Below are 24683 nucleotides of genomic sequence, written 5' to 3'. Positions count from 1 at the left end.
ACGCCCAATTTAAAAACAACCCATGACAATCTCTTAAGAACTCTGTTATATTTAGAACCGGATGAAAACCCCATATTTCTGTATTTTCAGTTCTCCAGCGCTCGCAGCAAGAACGGAGCGGGGAGGAGGCGGCTTCCATGGTGCCCTGTGCAGCAATAGTCCTTGGAGCTCTGCGCTTGGTGCTGCTGTTGCCTGGGGTGGCACCCACAAAATGTCATACCAGCTTCTGACGGTAGGTTGTGAAATTGCTTTTTCTTCCCCTCCCTCTGTCTCCTACTTGTTTGTAAAATTACGAAGTAAACTATTGACTTGGGGACTCCAGGAAATTAGTATTAATTTCAAAACAAGACTAGGTTCAGCTTTTCCTGTCTTTCTAAAGCAGTCATAGCATTCACATAATTTTCTCTTTTCAAAACAGACCATAAATTCTTGAAAATATAAAACCATGACTGAGTCAATAGTTTCTTTATTTCATATAAAAACACGTTAAACCCACATCAGCATCCACCCAGATGGAGGAGCACACAATTTGGATAGAGTTTTCAAAGCTGAAATTAATTTGTCTGAGTTAATAGCTTTTGATAGTTTGTAGTATTTAATTTGAATTCATACCTATACATTTGTAACACTTCTTGCGCATCTACCTGCATTTTTTTTTCCTCAGTGCTCATTTGCTTTTGTGGAAAAATGCACCCCCTTCAGGGGTGACCAGAAGTTAAAGCGTGTTATTAAGGGCATTGTCCAAATGCCTCTTAAAAACTGACAGGCTTGAGGCATTGACCACCTCCCTAGCAAGACTGTTCCAGTGTTTGACCACCCTCTTGGCAAAGAAATGCTCCCTAATGTCCAGTCTACACCTCCCCTGATGCAGCTTTGAAACATTCCCACATGTCCTATCACTGGGTTGCAGAGAGAAGAGCTCAGCACCTCCCTCTCCATGGCCCCTCCTCAGGAACCTGCAGAGAGCAATGAGGTTGCCCCTCAGCCTGCTTTTGTCCAAATTAGACAATCATCTAAGTAGTCCTTAGCTGCTCCTCACAGGACATTCCTTCCAGCCCTTTCACCAGTTTTGTTGCCTTCCTCTGGACACATTCAATTTAAATTTCATGCCATTGATGACTGCCCAATGCTCCAGTCTAAATCCATCTGCAAGGCCTCTTGTTGCTCAAGAGACTCAACAGCACCTCCCAGTTTGGTATCATCAGCAAACTTGCTAATGGTGTTTTCAACTTCTGCATCCAGATCACTGATAAATATATTGAACAAAACTGGCCCTAGAATTGAGCCCTGATGAACACCACTGGTGACCGGTCGCCAGCCAACTGCAGCCCCAATTGGTGGGCCCTGTTGTGGGATCATCAATCAATTGTAGCAGCCCATTTGTGTTTTAAGGATCACTACCTATCCACTTCTTCCATGATTTAGGAAACTTGACAGGATGGGGCCACATACACTTATGGGTGCCATGTGCGTTTGGAAAACAGAATGCAAGATTATAATTGTTTCAGAAAGTCTTAGGTGTGCCAACTATGAGGTGGTATTACTGTAGCCTCCATTAGCCTGCACAAATGCTGAAAAGTCAGGGTTTAATCTTTCCACATGGAGTACAGCCTGGATACCAATGGACTCCATAACCAGTTCCCACATTTGGAAAATGTCCTAGTGAGCAATCCAAGGAGATCAGGGCAGTGTGGTGCTTGCATTCCTGCTATGCTTTAGACTCAGCGTGTCCCTATCTGCTAATACACTATTCTGTGGCATAGGCTTGTTCCTTTATCCTGGTAGAAGGGGCAACTGCCAATATATTTGCAACAATTTGTCTCTGAAAAGTATTTTGAGTTGTGGTGAATAGTAAGAGGGAGGACAAGCTATTTCTTTGCCTGATAAGCAGCACATCAGACTCAATGTGCCTCCTCCTGTTTGCTATTTTGGACTGGTAGAAAATCAGTTCAGTGGATTGCGTAGGCTGCTTCCCTTTTTTACTGTAACTCAGTAAAATCTTTTTAATGGGTTCCTCTTTCATTGCAGTTGTGTGGGCAGCAGTAACAATTTCAGTAATAGACAATGCTATGAATTTCAGTAACACAGGTAACCAAAGGATATAATCAGAGCAGCCAGCCACAAAACACACCCTGAAATCTCCATAAACAGGGGCCTCTGAAAAAAGCTCACACAAAAAAATAGAAGAAAAAAAAGTGCTAATTAAGTTGAGTAAACCAGAACAAAATATATATATAAAAAACCATGATTTATAAATAGGTAATATAGAAGAAGAGAATGTAAGTTGTAGCCGTAAGTAATGATTTGCAACCTGTAATACCTGTTCCTGCTTTTTCTTTTCTGGTTCTTCTTGCTTGTGTGGTGCAACATGTTAGAGGAGTGAGAAGTAGGATCAGGAAAGATTGCTGTGGCAGGGACTGGAAAAGGTCCAAGTGTTTTACTGAGGACTTACGATGTGAGACTGTTCAGCCAAACTGGTGCTATGGATAAGACACTGTATTTTCCATGGGCCTGAAAGAATTTTGGATATCCTGATGCAAAGCTTCATGCTAGTTGCCTATGTCCAAAATACGCTTTACTCTTCCTGCTCATCTACTGACTTCATTTCGCAATGTTAGGAACCCAAGGCTGGCATCTGTCAACAAGTATACCAGGATGTTATCCACAGCCTTTCAAGATGTAAAGGGGGCTTAGAAGAAAGTCAGTGAGGCATTTTACCAAGGCTTGTAGTGACAGGACAAGAGACAACGTTTTTAAACTGAAAGAGGGTAGATTTAGATTGAACATAAGGAAGATTTTTCTTTTTATGGTAAGAGCGGTGAGACACTGAGACAGGTTGTCCAGAGAACTTATGGGTGCCCCATCATTTTCATTGCTCACTGATCAAAATGTAAATAGCAATGGACTTGTGTAAAAGTATAACAGAATATCTCCTAAACTTTATAGCTTTCATGAAAGCTGATTGCAAGAACACTGCAAAAATCCTTAGAGGTGGCACAACATATACATAAAAAATGAATCCTAAGCACGCTGATCCATATTTCCCTCCAGTTCGAAACACTGCAACTATTGTTGCTTCCTGGGGCTACCTGGTGACCATGAACTCTGCCTTTTGCACTGTGAACTGAAGATTATGTTTTAGGGAAGAGGTCACCAGTGGCATACAGCTTAATCCGAACACTTCCTCTGGAGCAACACAGCAGAGTCGCTTTGTTGAAGCAATAGCAATGCTGGCAAGGACCTCTAGTAAATGTTTAGATATTCTTCATGGCACTTTGTTCTTGGTCCTGAACACTGGTTTAGAAAAGACTCAGGTGAGCAAGGCTCTGATAAATAGGGTTTTAATGGAGCAGCTGATGCGGCTCAGAGCTGATGCTAACATCTTTCCAGATGTTCCCCGTTATTTGGGTGTACTCTACTAGCTAACCAGCACTGTGTTGAGAGGTCCTCTTGATAACAACACAGCAAAGGTGGTTTCTGTTTGTGGTACTTGCAGAATTTCTGAAAGATTAAATAATGCAACCTGGTGGAGGTCAGTAAAGAGACAAAGAATGTGTGGAAAAAGCTGGAAGTTCAGAGCAAAAACCCCACCGCATTCTGACTGAAAGATGTCTTGTGGTCATGCCTGGTCACTTGCTGCTGCACACCACTCAAGGTGGTCGCATATAGAGTTGTGCTGTGGCTGCCGTGTTTACGTGAGGTACCTGTGCTGAAACACAGCCATCAGGTCTTGCAGTATGAATGGAAAGGTGGCATCGACAGAATTGTATCCTTGCATCTTCATGTGATGTAATGTCGTCTTTCATAATAGCAGGTCTTATCTACTGCCCCCCAAAAAGCAGCAGCGTATGACTCAACGTTTGCAGCACAGACTTGCTGAAATAGAAAGAGTGATATAATCTTTTTTCTGTCATACCATGTTACACCCCTTTTGGCTAGTGCAGCTGATTATGCCCAGTTTTGGTGATAACTGCACCCACGATCATGGGGTGGGTGCCTTAACCCCTTGAAGAAGTTATGGAAATATACAGAAGCATTCTCCCACCAACTTTTCCTCACTTTTAACAACTTAACCTCTTGAGAAAACCTTGTATTATTCCCATTTACCTCATTCCAACTTGCTTTTCAAAGCACCAGATGACCATACTTCTAGCTAAATCAGACCAGAAGCTCCCTGTCACAAATTCAGTGCTGAAGAGGCACTAAATATGTGGCTCTATATGTCTGAACAAGGCGGATAAGAATGCCAAGACGAAGGGGATGCTTCCCAGAGCCGTGGAAGCTGAAAACATATTTGAAAGTCATTTGAGGCAAGCTATGAATACCATGTCACAAGAATAGGGCAGAGAAGAACTTCAGCAAAATACGCTAAGAATGTATATTCCTTGTGGAATGGTGGTTTGTGGGAACTATTACTACAGGTTGCAAATGGGGGAGGATAGCTTATTTGGTACCCAAAGGGTCTGACTTTATTTTTCAAGTTTCTCTCCAACTTGGGCAGCCCAGCAAAGGTAATAGGCATTCACCTAACACTCTGCTTCCTAGGGAATGTTAACATGGAACAACTTCTAGTACTGTTAGCAGAATAAATGGAAGATCAGCTGAGAAATATGCTGGGTACAAAACTTATGGAGAAGTCAGTACTCAGATGCTGAAAGCCGCTGCGTAACAGCAGAGATTTTGTAACATTCATGGGGAAGTGATTTCTCTCATCAGCCTTGTTTCTCACACCTCAAACTTTACAATGCATGACAGCAATTACCTTGCTACTACAACGGATGACAGAAAGGGAAGGCATAGTAAAGAATCACCTACCACCTCTGCAAATATGTGATAAAACCTACACCTTAAGTGCATGTCATTTACTCCCACAGGAAACTTTACTCTTGTATTAGAACAACAAGTAGTAAATTCAACAAGTGAAAGCTTTATCTGTCTACATAACTTTCCCTCATCTCCTTAACTTCCCCTCGTGTTATACTATTCCATCTAGAGAGTAGCTGCTCTACAAACTCAAACATGTGAAAATCAGGAAGCAGTTAAAGTATTTCAAACTCAGTTGTGTGGAGACTTGGAAACAGAGTTAAGGTTATGTCTGGATCTTTACTTTATCTGAATGGCGTCCTCATTTAGCAATCCCTCTCTTCCTCCCTCTCCCCCTGTGTATACAGACACTCTTACTTCATTTTAGCATTGCAGTGAACAAAATTTGTCTACATTTTCCCTACAAGGCCAGATATTTGGGTCTGGACACGTCATACCTAACTTTAAGTATCTAACTTCAGTTAACTGCCTATGTTAAGGGGCCAGTTAGACTCCCTGGCCAGCGCAATGAGATATCCATCTTCAGCGGATGATTCAATTTTATGCGGCCATAGCTTACCCCATGGAGATTACTACACTGTGTCAAAATTTGAATCCTTCTAGTCTCTCGGCCAGGATCCTGGCTCTACACTTTCACCTCCCTACCATCAAACGCGCAGATCAAACAACAACTGCTTCGCTCCTGGTAATCTCCATGGCAAGAGAATCCCTATTTCCTGCTACTTGATATAATCTATGCAAACCAGCACAGATATGAGTTATGGCTGAGTATTTGAAAAGACACAGATAACATTGTCCTCTCTACACAAAAGGGTCAGAGAGAGGCTGAAATGCCATAGGAAGTCTTGGCTCTTCTGGATAATGCTGTGTCACTGCATTGCTAAATGGACCTCTCAACATCCAGTTCATTGACTGCTTACATATTCGGTGTACCTGGAATATTCTCGGCTGATTTCCACTTTACATCACCAATCTGTGAGGGAGAAAGGGTTTAATATTGCATACTCCTTAATTTCTTGGTCCTTGGTTTTCAGAAATAACTGTAACTATTTCCTTTCTTAATCTTCAGAGTGATGTCTTGACGGAGACAGTATTTGGAAAAGGCCAGGGAAACAGCCTAGCGACTCTAAAAATGTTTTACCAAAAGCAACAAGAGCCTTTGGAATTAGGTAAGGAAAGGAGCAGAGCCAGTCTCAAACGATACGGTGTAGAAAGTGAAACGTGGTTCTCGCTGGTGGTGGCAAGTCAGCAGAGAGACTTCCTCAGGGTAATAATTATGCTGCCATCACACCAGTGGCAAGGATGGGGCAGTGCAGAGAAACCTGAAGTCACTCGTGTCCTTAAAGCAAATCTGGAGAGACACTTGTGACAGTGTGCACAGTGACTGGAAAGGAAGACAAAGAGAGGGGGACACTGTTCACCTGGAAAAGAAGACAGAGAAAGGGGCATTCATGAAATATATGCCACTGCACCCTCTCTTGTTCCTATACGGGACAGAACCGTGAATTTCTAGAGATGAAGCAGCACAATATTAGTAAGCTGGCAGTGATTTCCTGCACATGGAGCTTACAGACCACATCCTTACTCTGCACAGACTGCCAGGTCTCATTTGTAGAAAGTTTTGTGTTAGTATTTGGAGAAAACTGGTTATTACAACTTGCTTCATAAGATAAAGATCCACCCAGCCTTCCCATCTGAGGTATGTCAGCAGGTACGGACAAGTCACTTCACATAGTAGGTGAAAACACATTGCACAACACTAGAAATTATCTTCCCGAGAAGTTGCTTCTATAACAATATGGGCATAAAATGTGCTTTTTTCACTAGATCTCATGAAAAGTGCTTCATCTATTTAAGCAGGACATCAGTGAGAGCCAGGCACCTACTAGGCTCCTACAAAGAATAGCCGAAGATCATATTGTTCTACAAATTTAAATGCATATATATAAACTACAATCATATTGGTTCTTGACTTTACAATTGGAGGAAAATACTGGAAACATCGCCTTAAAATTTTCTGGGTTCTTTTAGGTTCCGATCATACTATTAACAGCAGCATTGCTCTGACCTACCAAGTAGCCCTCCCTCTTTAGTTTTGAATTAATCTTTCTGTGGAAACCAACAGTTTGCACAATCGTCTAGAAGAGATTTCCCCAGTCTTGTACAAGACCACTAAACTTTCTCTTTCGCTGCTGATAATTCCTTGACTGACGTAAGTTTACTTTTTTCCTTTTCAGAGGTGCACCACTGCATTGGCTTGTAGACATCATTGCTCTCCCGTAGCTTGTTCCCCCCTAGTTGCCTGTAGGTGATTATCAGACAGTAGCGCTGTCCCTCTCAAGACCTCGTTAATGAGAACAGCACTTAGGATTTTATTCCAGGATTTCGAAATGTACTGCACTCTTTCTTAGTCTTTGAATTCCCATGTGATCCCAGCCAGATCATGTTAGAATATCTCAAGTTGGAAGGGACCCATGAGGATCATCAAGTCCAGCTCCTTTCTGTTGACAGAGAGAAACTCAGTGCCCGTGTATACATACTCTAGACAATATATGAACAAGAATGAGTTATCTTGAGCGAGGCTGAGCTCATATGGCTCTAGACTCTACTTTTTAAGGTAATTCAGGCATTAGAAACAGCATAGACACACAACATCTTCCTGGGCTAATATAGCCAATATGGCAGCACTGCAAATACAATTTTTTAAAAAAGGCATATTAGTATTTACTTACACTAAAGGGTGCTCAGGCAATATATACAGGATACTGAATGTGTAGACTGTTTAATTAAGTACTTTTAATTTGAGCAGCTTCCTTTGCTCTGTTTTTACCGACTAATACAGAAACAGAATGACCTGAAAATGAAGGATGGAAAAATGTGACTACAAAATCATGACAAAAAAAAGGAAGGCTTAAACATAGGTAGATAAACATAAGTATTTTTAACTCATCTTTATTTCACTATATTGCAAGTTGATTATTTCCTTTAATAAACTAACCTCTTTTTATCACCTACAGGTGCAAGGAACAGGCTGTATGGTGGTACAGATATAGAAAGCGCTCCATGGCATCACTCTGTCTCAGAGAAGGATGATGTGAGCATCAGAATAGTTCAGATACAATAAATGCATTCATTCACTTAGCATTAGATGACTAAAGATGCATAAGCCAAATTATTTATTCTTGCCTTACAATCATTTGAGAAAAATGGACAGCATAAATTGTGTTTAGAGACGGCTATCTCCCTTCATTGACAAGAGAACCCAGACAGTAGCTCAGACCAGATGCTTAACTTCATGAAGCTAGGCAAGATGAATCCGATTTAATAAGTCCTTCAGTGTTAGGGTTGATAATGTTCTTCTAAACCATAATTGCTGGAGGCCACACAAGTTTAAGATTTAAAGAGAATGGAAGCACTTGAGATCTGCTCATATTTTCTCTGTGTTCTTCCCATTTGTTGTGGACAGTGACCAGCTTACCTGTTCATCTTCTCTTTCATAAGTGAAATAACAGAGCTCTTTAAGGAACTGTACTTTCAGCTCTTATCACCATCTTTTCTTTTTTTTTTTTTTGTTTTTGAACCATTGAGACAAATTTCAGGAAAAGTCTGAAGAAGCACTTGAAACAGAAAATTAAACAAAATTACCTTTTGCAGAATTACTCCCTTACAATTATCTCTGACAATCACCAATGTACATTCCCAATCCCTCACCTTTAGTAATGAGTCTACGTGATTATTCTTCATTCTCCCCAAGGGAGGCAGAATATGAAAATCGCAGTCAAGTTATTCAATCAATCTCAACCGAGAATTGACGTGTTGCACACGTAGAATTGCCTTACAAAATCCTAGACACCCACTTGCTCTGTGAGAACAATGTAGTCACTTTTATTTGAGGGAAAAGAGGGGGAGCAAAGCAGAGCCAGATAATTCATTCTGTCAGTTAGGGACCATTACCAAGATTAAAAGGGAGGATCTCTGTTTTGTAGCTGGACTGGTTCCTTGCACAACCTGTGCCTAGCACCTACTAGGTTACCTAATTGCCTCGTTTCACCTGAAATGGCTGGACCCACGTTTCATCACAACTCATCCTTTCTTTTAGCTTGTAGGATCTTCTTCCTTCTGCTTCCCTGCTAAGGCGAAAGGAGCAGAAACAGGAAGTTCATGTTAGCTCTTCTGTTCGCCAAACCACACAAATCATTCTCGCTTGCCAAACAGAATTTATCAGGTTAACAGAGACTTTGGCATGCAATTGCATTTGGAAATGTAAATTTGTACAGATGGCATAGGTGTAGGATACACGCCAACTTACTTCACGTCCCCAGGCCCGTAAGTGCAGCTAGCTCTGGAAATTACATGGATTTTTTAACTGCAACTTCAGTGTTGTAAAACAAGGCTATAATTCAAACAATCAGTGCCATGTAAATAATAGACCCTCATCTGTGCCGTTGAATATGCGTAACAATAATCACTATCTGTTGAGATCTTCTTATATGTTGATAAAGAACCATAAAAATAATTATATACATATAATTCCTTTATAGAAGTGTGGTAGTCCAACATGCAAAGAACAGTTAATATAATTCAATAAACCAATAGAACTGGTGGTAAGCAGTTTAGCATAGAGAAGCGAATGTTGCATTGCAGTACCTCCTTGAAGAGGGTGGTTATATTAGAAACACCTTCGTATAAGGGCAGGAGATGGTCATATGTTGCTGCTCATGCTAAGGAACAATACAAACAGTTGCACGTTGCTCAGTTAAGCTCAAAATTTCCTGTGTGCTACTTACCTATAACTAAAGTTTCTTATTTTTCAGGCAGAACATTTAATTGTCTCCTCCAAAAACAATGTTTAAAGAATCTATAAGGTTAAAATTAATAATTTTACCTGTAAATGTAATTGAAGGTAGCACAAACCATTTTCAGCCTCTTTTTGTTCACTTATTTCGGACTAAGATAAGACATTCAGTGTTTACTCCTCTGGCATAATCTTCAGCCAGTGCCAGCCATTTCCTCCTTCCCTTTCTGTTCTGTCCCCTTTCCCTTCCCCCTCTCCAAGCCTATTTGTCTTCATTGCTTATTGTGAGGCCTGAAGAGTCCAAAGATGAGGTAGACCAAGGGTACCAATGAGACAGAGGTAAATAAATAGTCTTGGGGTTACTACCCAAGGAGGACTACATGGTCCCTGAGGTTTGCATGCAATTTTTCATTCACAGTGCATAGTCCAGGAGGGCCAGATAATCCATGCAGTTCAGAGAAACCAGGGAAGACAGGTTTGGACCAGGAGACAAGAAGACTTAGACCTGGTACACAAAGAGGATGTTAGGTTCTGAGATGTCCAGGACAGGTACCAAGCATCGGGAAAGTGTGTAGCTCTGTTCATAAGAACACATCAAAGAGCACTTCCACAGCCTGAGTTTGGAGACCGGCTGTAGGAAATATCTAGGCATCCATTGATTTCCTTCTGTGGCCTTGTCTTCATGAAGAGCATCCCAGAGTATAGATTCAAATGAGAGTGGTAGCAAACCCTAGAAAATCCTTAATCGGAATGGTTGTCCCCCCTAGACCATGGATGCCCGTAGGACAAGGGATCTTGGGACGCAGGCTGAAATGTAAAGATGGGTAGAGTCTAGAAGAACCTGACACCTGACAATGACCCAGTCATCAGTGTATTCTTCGAAAGTTAAAAAACCTTCGCTTCCTAATTCAGGCTCTCTGGATGTGAAGTAAATCTTGAGATGAAGTGAGGGTGTAACTATTGCAGTCCTCAGAAGAGTGAAATATTGAAGTGTTTTCCCTCAATGCTAAATGTTCAGGAACTTACTTGAACCATCACAGTTGCAAAAATGTGTACTGCAAAAGCTATTGAGTGCGTAGGACAGCATATGCAGTAAGTAGAATCTGTTACTGGAATTAGCAATACCAGAGTTATAGCTCCTATTAGACTGTTAGAAGCAGTTTCATAGCTACTATGGTAAAATTGTTAATTTCACAGCTCTACTACCGGGGCCCTTATGATAAAGTTTAGAAATCAGATGTTCTATGCGCAGTCTATACTTAGCTCTCTATCTACAGCATTAGGAACACAGGATGGAAAGTCTGACAGGTCTTAAACAGTCATTAGATAAACCACCCATAAATAATGGCAAATATTTGCTTGCACAATCCTTGCATAGCTTCCATGGATCAACTGCAGAATACTTTATTTTTCTTTTCTGGTGTCATCAGGTCAGTTAGCTCAAGAATCTGATTATTTGATGTAGATACTCAGTTGCTCAAAGTTTAAGAACCTGTCCTCGCTTATGATTATTTATGCTTGCCAGATTATTTTATGCTTGCTTATTTTTGTTAGAAGATTACTTTGTGCTCTTCATTTAAAGCTGACCTGTATTAGTGAAAGAGAAATCAGCAAAAATATCAGAGTTTGGTTTTTACTTCAGCTTCTACAAACAAAAGGTCAGCAAAGGGTAACAAAGGAAAACTGTTCATAGTTTATTCAGAGCATGCATAATTTAAAACCATCTAAGCAAAGCAGAAAGGGAAAAGGTTTTGGTAAAAAGCCAAAAAAAAAAAAGCATCCTTAAAGGATAAAGAAATGTTACAGCAGAGGCAGACAAAGCAGCCACTGTGGTAAGCAGAAGTATTGCCCAGACTCAAACAAGGAACTGGGAAAATGATCATGCCTGAGAAGGATAAAGAACAGGTAGCAAATGTGGACTTAAGGAGATGAATTTTCATGCGCATCTGAAGCATCCCATCTCCCAGTTCCTGACATTCCCTGGACAGCTGCCATCTGGAAAGAAGAGATACCGTGAATTTCCGTGTAAATATTTGGGGAGAAGCAACATATGCATAAAATAATCCAGTTTGTCCTCACAAAGACCCTTGCTGTGTGTCCCCTTTCTGGTGTCAGCAAAGACCCATAGACTAGCCAGCATTACGCCCTACATAATAGAGTTTATAGCGAGTCCTTCACCGAATTTCAGGCACGGGACTGCAGTCCATGCCTTTTCAGTTCTACCTCCTTGCATTGATGGATCAAGAGCTCTCCTCTCCTCGCTGAAATTGGCTCAGCGAGGCCCAGACCCTTGATCTTTATTTGGATTTGTGGATTACTGTTACGTGGGTTAACTCAATGGAAGGTTTTTTTCTTGAGTCTGTAGACACCAGTTTCAGGTTTCTTTAGGTGTACCATAATGAACCTGGAGGATTAACGTTGGGAGGAAATTGAGTGCATTTTAAAACCACATTTCCGCCAGCCCAGCATGATGGATATTAGTGGATATCATGCAAGTATTGCATTTTACTTCTCTTAATTGCTGCTAATCCTTAATTAGACAAACAGAGGCCTTGGACTATGCCTGTGGGATACTTCTGAAAACCCAAGTGAAGTACTAATTGTTTAATCTTAGCCTTGGGCAGCTGCTAGTTGCTTATATACTAATTGCTCACAGATTATAAACCTAAGGAGGTGGTGATGCCAGACGCACAAACCACTCCACAATATATTGGCTGGCCCAATGCTGCAAATGCTGCCTTTTGGACATGAAACATAAAGCTTGACAGGAACTAGGATTATTCGTGGGAGATCTGGATCTTGAAATGCAACCTTCTATACAGCAGGATCTCCCGGTGTCCTGGGACAAAAGGCTAAGAGCAACATAATTAAATTAATTTGAAACTAAAGGGATTATACCAGGGGCATAATGCAATTTCTTTTCCTTTTTTAGGAGGCATACAAGGGCTTTGTGAGCTGCAGATTGGAGCAAAGGAATGAGCTGCATTAGCCTAGACTGTTAGAGTCAGTCCCTACCACTACTGGTGTGCCGCAGGATATTACACGGAGCAAACCAAGGAGATGCAAGACTAATCCTAAGCCGCGACACCGCATCTCTTCTCTCCATAAACTGCCCTTAGATATAACCGAATCAGGAGAGAGCTGAGAAACTTCTGCTATTTGTAATGCCTTGGTGTTTATCCCAAGACACTGACCTATGTTGCTTTGCTTTGGGATGCATTTTCAGTTGTGGTATCAGCACTTGCTACTCTATTGTGAGTCCTGCAGTTGTGGGTATTTTTCTTGACAGTTCTGTTCCCAGCAGTCACAAAATTTTAAAAAGAAAAACCCAACCCTGTACTCATGAATAGAGTGGAGAAAAGAAGGAGAAGAGAGTACCTTGTGCTTACTCAGAAAAGGTTGAAACTTTGACCTCTGGGTATAAGGGGAACTCAGAAATTGGTGAGTGCTGGGAGAAGGGTTTCTTGGGGGAGGGTTAGAGGGGGAAAGAATGCATTTCCTTTTATGTTCTTGAAACATTGTTTTAATTTTTAAAATATTGTTGGTATTCATAGACTTAAAAAAGCCCTATAAGTTTAACTCTGTGACTTGAATTTTGGGATTTGACAATCTGATTTTAGATGTAATCTAGAAAAGGTTCATTTGTCCTGCATAAGAAGAGGGACATGCTTTTGACAGGAACATCCCTGGATTTCCAAATCATTCGTAAGCCAGCTTGAAACAGGTTAAGAAATGACAATTTTACCACATCAGCCCTGAAAGCAAACACCTGCTGCAGTGACTGTGATGTTGCCAACAGTTTTCCACAGTGGGCCCGATTTTGATGCCCTGCCAGTATCCCACCTTAGGGAATCTATGGACCCAAACCTGACCCAGCCCCATGTCACCTCACCCTTTACTTCCCCCTCTCCTCTCCTCAACCAGGACCTTGATCTAAGTACCCGTGTGCAGAATTTCCGTACAGAGCTTTTAAAATATTCACGTCTTTTTTTTTCTCCACCGCAGGTGCAGAGATTACGCATAGCAATTAGCTGTGGAAAGCGGACAGAAGATGATCATGGACCCTCAAGAATCCACACTGGCTATTCATGCCCTGAGCTACTTCTGTATTTGCCACAGTAACTCATTATCCAGACGGAACCTTCAGGTAGGCTGCATTGCAGATATCAGAGGAATGCAATTCTGCAAGGGACTTTAAAACAGGGCAAATGGGGAGTGTCCTGAGGAGGCAGTGGGTCAAAAGGAGCAGATCTCACTGTTCTGGCTGGATGTGAGAGAAAAGGACTTTTCTTTGCCCTTTTCTTTCCTGTTTCATTTGAAAAGTAAATCACAGCTTGTAAGTCGCAAACATCTCCTTGAGCTTTTTAGCTTGGTTTTCCAGGAAAAGGAGATTTAACAGGTGCCTACCTGTTTCTCCGCTCACTTTTCCTCCCAGCCAACAACTTTTGAACTCACTGGGACCTCTACACCATTTAAAATTTGATTAAAAATGGGCCAAGGATAAGTTCCTACAGGTTTATATAAAGTGACAGCTGGTTCCGAAAGTTGATTCAAGTGTCTCCAGTGAGGGCTCAGCTATTATGAGACAGAGAGAAACTAAAAATCATTTAAAAAAATAAAAAGAAAGAAACCTTTCAACTGGAACTTGGGGTTAAGGAAAGTTACGAGAAACTAGGCTCTGTTATTTAACACTCAAACTCTATACACCAAACACTGTGCGCTCTCTTCAGACTTGTGTGAACTTCGTGTGTTGGCATGGAGTAATATCCTTGCTTGTAGATTTATTTGTATTTGAAAATGGGCAGAATAACTAAATATTAACCTTGGCTAGGCTGATCCTTTTTCTGTGTCTTGCTGTCTACTGCATCTTTAGGTCAAGATTTTACTGGCAGACTAAATCCCCTTCCACTTTATGGAAGGTGGATTCAAAGAAGCAGCTGCCTGTGTAAGAGGCCACGTAGCTATTTCTGTGCTCCGTTTCTTGGATAAGAGTTTCTGAAGGAGTCTTGTGCAGAAGGGAACTCATGGACTCTGACCTGTCATCCAGACCCTGAGTCTTCCACCTCAGAAAGTGAGGCACCATAAGCTGATAGCAAAGGACGCCTGTTCTGGTTACCAAGATGGTTTCCTGAAAGATGACGTGTGTCTTCCTGGACACTGGCAAACTCCTCACAGTATCCAAAGCTATGTCAGAAAAGAAGGTGCTAGAGAAGCATGCCTGTTTCTTCCTCCCTTCCCCACACCATGTTGAAAAGCAACACTAATTGATGTGAGGTGAGAATGCTGAACCACCTTGTTTAGGCTTGCAGGCAAGTAAGGTGTGTAGGCAAGCGTCTGCCAAGTTCTCGAGGTTGTGAACAAATCCTCGTGATGTGTTGGAAAAACATGTGAATCCAATTCATTCAAAGAACAAGATGCAGAGTAGTCAGGACACAGAGGAGGGAAAAAACCTGCAGCAAGACACTGTTATGAACTTCACACTGTGAATCTCCATGGGGACAACTGTCCTTGTACAGGTGCTGGAATGGCTGCTCTAAATACACAGTTTTCAGCTTAAAGTTGTGAATTTTAAGTCTCATGTAGTCCTGGCTTCCAAATATGATGCTATTACCAATTAACCCACAAACAATGTTAGTGTTTTCATCTTATCGTTTCTCTCTTTTATGAGCTACTTGCAAACTGGTATTTTCAAGTGGTCCCAGCCAGCACTGTACCCAGCGCGTGGTCTACCCTCTCACCATTGTGGGGTTTGTAACTTGTCCGTTATCTTGGGGAAACAGATCTGTCAGTGTGATTGAAGCCTTTTATCAAAATTCTGAAAGAATGATTTTTTTAATGGGTTTCAGACAATCGTGCTTTCTAAACAAAAAGTATAAAATCTGTCTTTCTGTAGTCTGCATTTTCTTCGGATTAGAATCAGAGGCAGCCCAAGATTTTTCTGTTGTTCATCTACATGTGTGTATTATAGCTATTGACTGCAAAGTACCTTGCTTCCGAAGAAGAGTGATAACAATGTGTAATTCAGAAATAATTTTTAGAAGTCTGTAGCCTGGTGTGGCTTTTACTTTTGGTTGTGCATGGTTTTGTTTATTGCTGATAGAATACCAAAGATCAGGGGCACCTGGTAAGCAATCTGAAGCTTGGCTGGTGAAGAAACCCACCAGTCTCAAAGAATGTTTTCTCAGTCTTTCCTGAGCATAAGGTTTTTCGTAAAACTGTCAGAGGATGAGGTTCCTTCTCGTCCATGGGAAGGGACTGCTCAAGGAGAAAAGCCCTTAACAATTTCCTGAGCCTTTCCCTGCAATTCCTGATATTTCCCTGCAAGTTCTTATACTTGAGCAATATTTTTAATGTTTGTTGACTTCCTGCTCTCTCTCAAACTGTGCTACATTCTCTTCCTGAGACAATTTGGGTTCTTTTACCCACAGAACTCTGTTTTGACTGAATAGCTCCAGCTGCATCACTGTAGTCTATAAATTAATTGCTACAATCACACCACCTTTTCATTTTCAAACACACCCAATACAAATGATAATAGTAGTAATCCAGGAGAAAGATATTAGGTTTTTTATATTGTCTTTACACGTCTTTGGATAACATTTCTGTGTTATGCACACAGGAATTCAATGCAGGACCACTGCGTTGTAGTATCAGATATTATCAGGCAAAACTGCATTCTGTCTTCGTCCTACCTGAACAATTCTGTCTGGCATTAAGAGTCTCCAAAATCCCAACCGAAGTGCTGAAAGGCCAGGGGTGCTCTAAACAATCTGTTGCGAACACAGCTGTTCCAGTCCCAGCAGCAAACAGAGAGGAATACATACAAAGAAAAGGAAAAAGCAGTCCATTTCTAGGTGTAACAGCAGGACACTACCACAATAAGGCAAACTTTGATTATTTTTCCTAATCCTTTCCTATTTTTCTCCTTGAGAGAGGCTATACCTCGAAACTATTCGGATTGCAAATAGATTTCCTCCTGTGGAAATCATGCCAGGATCTTCCACCTCTTCTAGCACTTCAACAAACAAAGAGGTCATGCCACCAAGCCTGCCAGAGTTCAAGGAGCATCTGGACAATGCTCTTAATTCGTAAGGTTTATTTTTAGGTACTCCTCTGAGGAGCAGGGAGTTGGACCCGATGATCCTTATGGGTCCCTTCCAACTCGAGATATTCTGAGATTCTAGGTGAAATGGACAGGACACAAGTCAGTTCAGAAGCCTGCAAACACTCTGGGAGGCTTCTTTGGCAAGTCACAGAAAGACCTAGATGGCACTCAAGGTGCAAGGTGTAGCTGCAGACCAGGAGTGGTCTGTCAGGACGAAGACAAGGTGGGCAGCTCCCCACAAGATGGAGGGTGGGACGGCCACAAGCAGCTGGGCCGTGTCAGCCGGGGCCTGTCTCACAATACGAGAGGGGAGCAGAGCAGACCTGGGATGGCAGCCAGGCTCAAGCAAATCCTAAAAGCCAGGAGGAAGCTTGTGGTGATGAAGCAGATACATGGGTCAAGGTCAATGTGGTCCAAGGCCAGGCCCAGCAGTGCTCAGGGGGGGACTGAAGACCCAGAACTTACATGGGGACCCTGGTCAGGATGTGGGTCCCACGTGGGGCGGGTCAGGGCCACTAAGACCTGTTAGTGAACTCAAGGCCATGACATAGTCAACCTTTCCTTAGAAAAAGAATAGAGAAAGAGATGCTATTTATGATTATGAGGTTGTAAGATGCCCCATCCCTGGAAATGTTCAAGGTCAGGTTGGATGGGGCAACCTCATCTAGTTGAAGATGTCCCAGCTTGTTGCAGGGGGGTGGACTAGACGACCTTTAAAGGTCACTTCCAACACAAACCATGATTCTATGGTGGACAGCTAAATAGCTCACTCAAAGCTGTGTCTCCCTGCTTTTCAGGCCACTCCCTTCCAGGCTGAAAGAAAGAAGTCCTTTACTCTCTACTAGCATTACTGTCACTGTGCAGCAAAAAGCGCAAGATGTATTGAGCTAGAGAAAGACCAAACAAGTGCAGAATACTGTAGGCCACCAATTAAAAATTTGATCCAATGACTAAGATTTGGTCCAATGACCAAGATTTGATCCAATGACCTTGCTCTGACCCCAAAACCATAATCAGTCCTAATGAGTGTATCTCTATATACTCTACTACTTAGGAGGCAAGGATGCTTCAAAGCACCAACCTGCATCGCTCTTTATATGTTATTTATGGTAAGCCTATGCTACTAAAATACATTCAAGTTAAATGATGTGCATACTACTCTGACCTTCTCAACCTCTCCAGCTTTCTGATCAAATTCTTGAGGCTCTCTAGCCTTCCTCTCATTAGTTGTCCCAATACCAATCAATTATAAACTCAGATGTTTGTCCCTTGTGAGTGAAGAAAGGCATAATAGTTTTCTCCAGATCTGGATCTAGTCAAACACTCCTTTGAAAGCACTTTATAAATAAGAAAAGCTTGATTTGACTTCAAGTCATAAGGGGAACAGCTGACTCTTGAAGTAAAAGGCACCCAGAAGCAGAGGAGTGCACTCTAAAATAAGGTAATTCCTCATTGAAAACTATGTCTCTATATTGTCTAGAAACAGTCTCCTCAAAAAGGGCCTGAGAATTTACACCTGAAAGTCTAAGGGAGGAGCAATCTTTCTCCCAGGGATGCATTAAACCTCTACAATGAAAATGAGATCACATAGACAACTGTGCTGAAATAATTAAGCACCTTGACCTCTTTTTTCTGTAACTAAGCAATGTGGTTTTGGTTTTAGGAAATGTCAGGTAGAATCCTGGCATGCATTTCGTTTTCATTTTGATGCATTTGCCACTGGGGGGAGCGCATAGCCACAGCTACTGTTTGGCTTTGGTAAGCACATGAGGTAGACAGCACTCTGGAACAGGCAGGTTTTGCTCTCAGCTCCAGACAGAAATGATGCTTAAACTATCAGACAGTGACCCAAAGGGCAAGTACAGCTTGGAGATGAGTTCAGTGGAGAGTGAGGGCAAGCTGTAGGGTGATGTAAATGGGAAGATGCAGTTGCCAGCAAATAGAAGGGTGTGCTACTGTCTTCTCCTGGTAGTCCCACCGCACAAGCTCTCATTAACACAAAAGCAGAATTTCTGGGGGCTCAGTGCTGGGTTTATCAGGTGCCAGCCCCACAATTAGCACCAAGTTCATGTACTTTTTCATTAACGTTAGTATGACTATGAAATGTTGTGAAAGGATGCTGAAATGCATGCAGAGAAAATAATGATAGAAGTAGCACACAGTGGGCTGAGACACAAGACAGAGCCAGGCAAGAAGGGATTAAGCCCACTTCTCTTACTGGTGCCAACATTCATCTTCAAAGGTCTCTAAGCTGTTTCTAACTTGCCATTTTGCATTTCTTGTCTTTTTTACATCTGAATCTCTCCCCTTCATATTAACAGATATGTCTATATGGTCATTTGCTTTCATAAAGGGTCCAGTGATGCAAGAAATTTGGACTTCATTACCTTCTCCACCACAGTCTTCTTGTAAAAACAGATGACCCATCGCACACTCAAATCGTTTAAAGGCAGGTGGTGAGACTTCTCTCCCTAGAATGGATATAGCATTTTCCCAGCTCCCAAAGGGACTATGAAGATCAATGCATGAAAACGTCATGTGGGATGATCAGATACCGCAGTTGTGGAGTTACAGAAGCTTCTAATAATTGCTTAATTTTTCTCTCTATCTGTAGAGCTCTTACCTTAAAAACCCTCATATTAACAAACCAAAGTCTGTAGTCTGGGCACAAAATGAGTAATAGTCTTCTGGATGCCCCATCATTGGAAGTGTTCAAGGTCAGGTTGGATGGGACTTTGAGCAACCTGACCTAGTGAAAAATATCCTTGACCATGGCAGGGGGGCTGTACTAGATAGTCTTTAAAGGTCCCTTTCCAACCCAAAACAACTTATGATCAGAGACAACCCGTGATTGCCTTGCCATAGATTTTATTTAAAATCTGTGCAACTTTGCCCTGTCCCCAGGGTAGCTCTACCAGTGGGAAACATGTTAAGAGTTTTTTTTTTGTAAAGACAAGAGGAATTACATTGCTGTCAGCAGATTCATACATCACAGCAAGAACGCAAGACACACCCCAGTTCATGCAACTGAACAGCGACAACACACTCACGGAAGACAATAAAACAGTCTGTATATACAAGGCAGCAATGCCTCAACCTTGCTTTTAATATTTGAGGTCATATTTAAAAACTTGCTTATCAAGAGAGTATTCCTTTTCCAGGAATCTTCTGCTCCACAAGAACTGCAGTTCTGAAGAAGAAGCAGCAGAGGAATTTATATTCCACAGATTTTTCCAAGTCCACACTTTCATTAAGAAAAAAATGGAAGGCAAGATTTTATTCCCATGACCAACCCCAGCTACACTGACACAAGGTAATTGGTCCATGCTGTGGTAAAGCGCACTCCAGTCATGCGGGGCTAGAAGGAGGACTGGAGCTGGAGGTAATCCAGGTGGAACGGTGTTGGGGAGGCGCAGAGAGAAAAGGAGGTAACAGGATCCCCGAGGTGGACATGGAAAGGTTATGGCAATGCAGACTTAGGGAGCATGACCGAGTGAAACAACCACTCAAGGAGAATGCTGGTGAGAATGCTGGCATGTGGAACCAAACCTGGGTTTCTCTGTCCTACTGCAACAAGCGAGTGGAGAAGAGCCACTTGAGTTGAATGAAGAAGGCAACATAAAAGGACGATTGCAGATGCTGATCAAGGCCTGAAAGGCATTGTAATATGAGAATAGGGAACAGGGCCCTTGTACATCTCCCTGAAAGAGTCAACTACTTAGATTTGTTGCTGCTATCTCTGTTACTCTTAGCATACTTTCAATAAATTTGCAAGAAATTAGTGGTATCTCCTCTGCTGCACATAAGATGCTGGGTGTACTTGTTGTAAGAAAGAACAGATTTCTCTAGAGAAGGACAGCTCACACAGAAACAGCTTGGCTGCCTAAATCCAGACATTGTAGCTGATATCCCATCAGTATTTATATCAAACCAACTTTGATTGTGGGAATAAAGACTGGCAAAATACCAAGAGTAAGAAAACCAGCGACAGCAGCCCAGAGGTAAATCCCTCCACAAGTTGTTATTAGCAAGAGATGAAGGTGGCAAGATAACTTAGAGAGGTCATATTTACCACTACAATGAAACTGTCTAAGGATATTCAGATTTTGAACTGGTAAATGTAGCAAGGGTGCAAACTAACAGTCCGTACAGTAAAAAAGGGGAGGCTAGGTAAAAATAAAGCACTGTGCTTTTAGTCACTAAATATTTTAAATATAAGTGATTAACATGAGGAACTCATGCCCATCATACAGAGAATTAAAAGCATTAAAGGAAAAAAAAGGAGTTGAGATTTTTCATGAAACACAGGTCCCTTGGTTCATTGGAGAGGACACATTTTAGAGGGACTGTCAAACCGTAGGTCACAGTCCCAAGAAAGTATTTTTTGAGTCGGAAAAGTTTTCTCGGTACTTCTACTTTATGTTATTATGCACTTTTAAATTTCTTCTCATGCCAGAGAGCAGAGAAGTCAGGATGTGCTACCAGTCTGCTGCCTTAATGTCCTCTGGATAAAAAAATTCCAGTTAAAGTGGTCTACCTTCAAACTCCAAGCACTACTTTTTACCTACCTCTCAACCTAAGTAGTTTGTTGCAGAAGAAATCTAGCAAAGAAGGACAAGTTGGGCAGGAAAGACAGCAGAGTTTTAGCTACAACCAGGGAGAGGCAATGGAAGATCCCTTTTCCAACACCATGCTGATCCCAGCCATTTACTGTGTGCATTGGACAGTAAATAATTTCCGTGGACTACTAACTTGCATACAACCCTGCTTACAAGTCTTCCTGCACAGTAAATAAAATTCACATACATGGATTAGGTTTACAATCTATAGATATTGCTGTAAAATGCGAACTTCATGCAGCATCTGTGAGGCTGAACACTGGACTTGCCCTCTTTTGGTCCACATACCCATCACTCCCCTTTCACCCTTCGTATGTTAGAGACCGCTAAATAAAAATGGAGGCTTTCCATGTACTTTAAAGGATTAAAAAGCAGGGGCATAAATTCAATGTCAATTGGAAGCTTTTAATATTTCATTTTATGTTAAATCTAAAATAAATGTCAGACGCAATTAATTCACCAGAATGGATGTGAATTCTGCAGGTTTAAACCTGCCAGCAGGCAAATAGTGAGAACAACCCATGCTGTTGCAAAACCACCAAACCAGCCTTGTGTTAAGAAAGCTGTAAAAGAAGCTACATGTATAAATTTAATTTTTTCACTATAATGTAGGCTGCCATTTTGAAGTTTTTTGCCTTGGTTGTGTCTCTAGTAGCTTTTCACTGTGAGTGGTGAACAAAAAATATTAAATAATTTGTCATGTATAAGGGTGGCAAGTGAGGACTGAATAAATCATGATGGAGTGACTACATCAGTGGACAAGGGAAGAGCTATGGATGTCATCAGTCTGGAATTCTATCAGGCCTTTGACGCGGCCCCCCACAACATCCTTCTCTCTAAATTGCAGAGATACGGACTCGATGGATGGACTGCTTGGTGGATAAGGAATTGGCTGGATGGTCGCGTGGTGACTGAAGGCTGAGCTTGATCTCACTGGCTGTCAGCATGTCACAGCTTCTGACTGAAGGTATTTTTTTATTTGAAGCGATCAGTGTGGTGGAAAGAAGAGGTGAGTTAATAGAGAAGGATTAAAAAGTACCCTGAGAATGTCTCTTTCATTTTCACACACCCACAGCTTGCAACTTCATTTGTAGGGTTACGAAGCTTACATCACCACCCCATACAGTGAGCAAATGTTGTGTGCTGCAATATCAAACTTCTAGCTCATGTCCCGCCGCTGACATTTAAAGCTAGTATAATGAGTACTTTTACGGGTAGTACATGCCTGCTTTGCTTTGCTCATTGATGTGCATGGCTATGAATAAAAGCGTTTCTGATTCAGCAAACTGGAGCTTCATAATGGTGTGTTGAAACAGTGCATCAGAAATCCCAGCAGGCATGATAGAAAGCAAGATAGAACATTCCAGAATTGGTTGACTCGGCTCACCCTGGCAGAACAGGAACAATACAGGGAATCGTAGTTTGAAATCACTTTTTTTTTTGGTGGCATAGCTGTCTATTTTTTAGGTAAGTTCCTATTGTAATTTTATAGCCAAGAGTGTGCATTCTCCAAATACACAGGAAGGAAAAATCACACAGAAAAAAGCAGTGATGATGTTTTTCATATGTATTATTATTGTGGGATGTATTTTTTTCTCATGGTGTGCATAGCTCTAGTGCCCACTTCAACAACTGCTGAAAAAATGAAGACAAATCCCTTTTCAGCTTCATGAGGAGCTGCAGCCTGGTAAACCCACTTCTATTGCAACAGGACAAAGTGTCAAAAGCTATTTTGTAATTGAAGAGGAGTAGAAGAAGGTTAGACTAAGACTTGGGACATCTAGCATGAGGGTGGGTTTTCAAAGGTCCCAGCAGGTCAGTGGGAGTGGAATGAGTAATTCCTGAGAAGAGCTACCCTTGAAATCACTGCCAGCAACAGTTGCAGTGGCAACAGCTGCTATTATTTTCCTTCCCACGTTGGTTAAGTCACAGCATATTCAGTCCATATATGATAATAGAATAGATATTGTAATTAATCCCTATTGAATCTGCTTTTATATCCTTCTTCACCCATCCACTTTTTGGACACTGGGCTAGCTGGGATGTTGCTCTGATCCAACACCGTCTCTCTTTATGCCACCTCAGGCCTATTTCTTGCTCTGGGTAGCCCCACGGACACTGGTAATTGAAGCTTTAAGCAGTCTATGTGATGCTGATATCGGAGGTTGTAAATGGGTAGAAGCATGCATTTAAGCAAGCCCCAGTTACATACCGGATGGTATGCAACTACCGTGCACCAGTCTGGTCACTAAAGTGGAATTATGAGTCAGAGTGAAAATGAAGGTCACATAGATTTCCGTACGCCGCGATTCTTGCAGAGTATATAGGGTTTATCTGTATAATTAGCTTGCTGTTACTCAGTGCTCTCCATACTGTGCTGACATAAAATTGTGTGTATCAGCACGCCATTTCTTTGGCACAAGAGCTGTGTAGTGAAAATTAAGTAATTCTAAAATGCGTATCCTTTTTATACTAGATACTTAAACCAAAGCAGAGCGAAGCTGCTGTCACAAACGGGCACTTAGAGAATTTATCTGAGCGACACTCTGATACCACAGGACATAAGAAACAGAGTTTCTGTTGCTGCTTTTCCTTACACAAGGATTCACACATCTCTTTTCTGCCCAATTACACAGAATCACAGAATCGCAGAATGTTTGGGGTTGGCAGGGACCTCTGTGGGTCACCCAGTCCCACCCCCTGCCGAAGCAGGGTCACCCAGAGCAGGCTGCACGGGACCGCGTCCAGGCGGGGCTTGAATATCTCCAGAGAAGGAGACTCCACAGCCCCTCTGGGCAGCCTGGGCCAGGGCTCCATCACGCTCAGAGTGAATTGACACTTCTCACATGTTTTTTAGACAGCAGTTGTTGATGCTGCTAGTCTCCTGTGAAGTTTGATACAGACCAGCAAAAATGATCCTATATGTGAGAGAACCCAACAATCAGCAGTCACCATTCAGGGATGGCTTCCATGAAAAACTAGAACAAACCTAGGATTAATTCACGCTGAAGTCTGATGCTGGAGATTCTAGATGTTTTTGTTAGATTTCCTGGGTATTATATGCAATAAGAAAAAACAAAAGGAAATGAACAGTGCTTTAAAAAGTTGCCTGTATTTTTATTTCACTAATACTTGTAGACTGAATCTCTCTAACCCATCATAGATCAGAAAACAGCTCTAGTAGACACCCTCGTGTCAACACCCTTGAATCAATAAGCTTAATTAATTGGCACAAAAAGATAGTATGGATCACTGTATATGTTTCCACTAGAATGTTTCCACATATGAAAACAAAACCTCAGATATAAGCATAGTTGCTTATGCTAAGCATACCCACCCT

General features: G+C 41.7%; 1 long non-coding RNA gene across 4 annotated transcripts in view; it reads left to right on the top strand.

Moving 5' to 3' along the window:
- LOC142361844 (uncharacterized) overlaps window positions 1-22381 on the top strand; it is a 42113-nt gene extending 19732 nt beyond the window's left edge. For all 4 annotated transcript variants that reach the window (XR_012764458.1, XR_012764459.1, XR_012764457.1 and 1 more), the window contains 4 exons: window positions 91-232; window positions 13625-13766; window positions 19886-20037; window positions 22191-22381. This is a non-coding gene — a long non-coding RNA (uncharacterized LOC142361844). The remainder of the gene's footprint in view (window positions 1-90; window positions 233-13624; window positions 13767-19885; window positions 20038-22190) is intronic.
- Window positions 22382-24683: the final 2302 nt, after the last annotated feature.

Source organism: Opisthocomus hoazin, chromosome 7 (genome assembly GCF_030867145.1).
Source record: "Opisthocomus hoazin isolate bOpiHoa1 chromosome 7, bOpiHoa1.hap1, whole genome shotgun sequence".
NCBI classification, from domain to species: Eukaryota; Metazoa; Chordata; class Aves; order Opisthocomiformes; family Opisthocomidae; genus Opisthocomus; species Opisthocomus hoazin.
The sequence above is the reverse complement of the archived record's forward strand: the minus strand, read 5'-3'. Positions and strand labels throughout refer to the sequence as shown.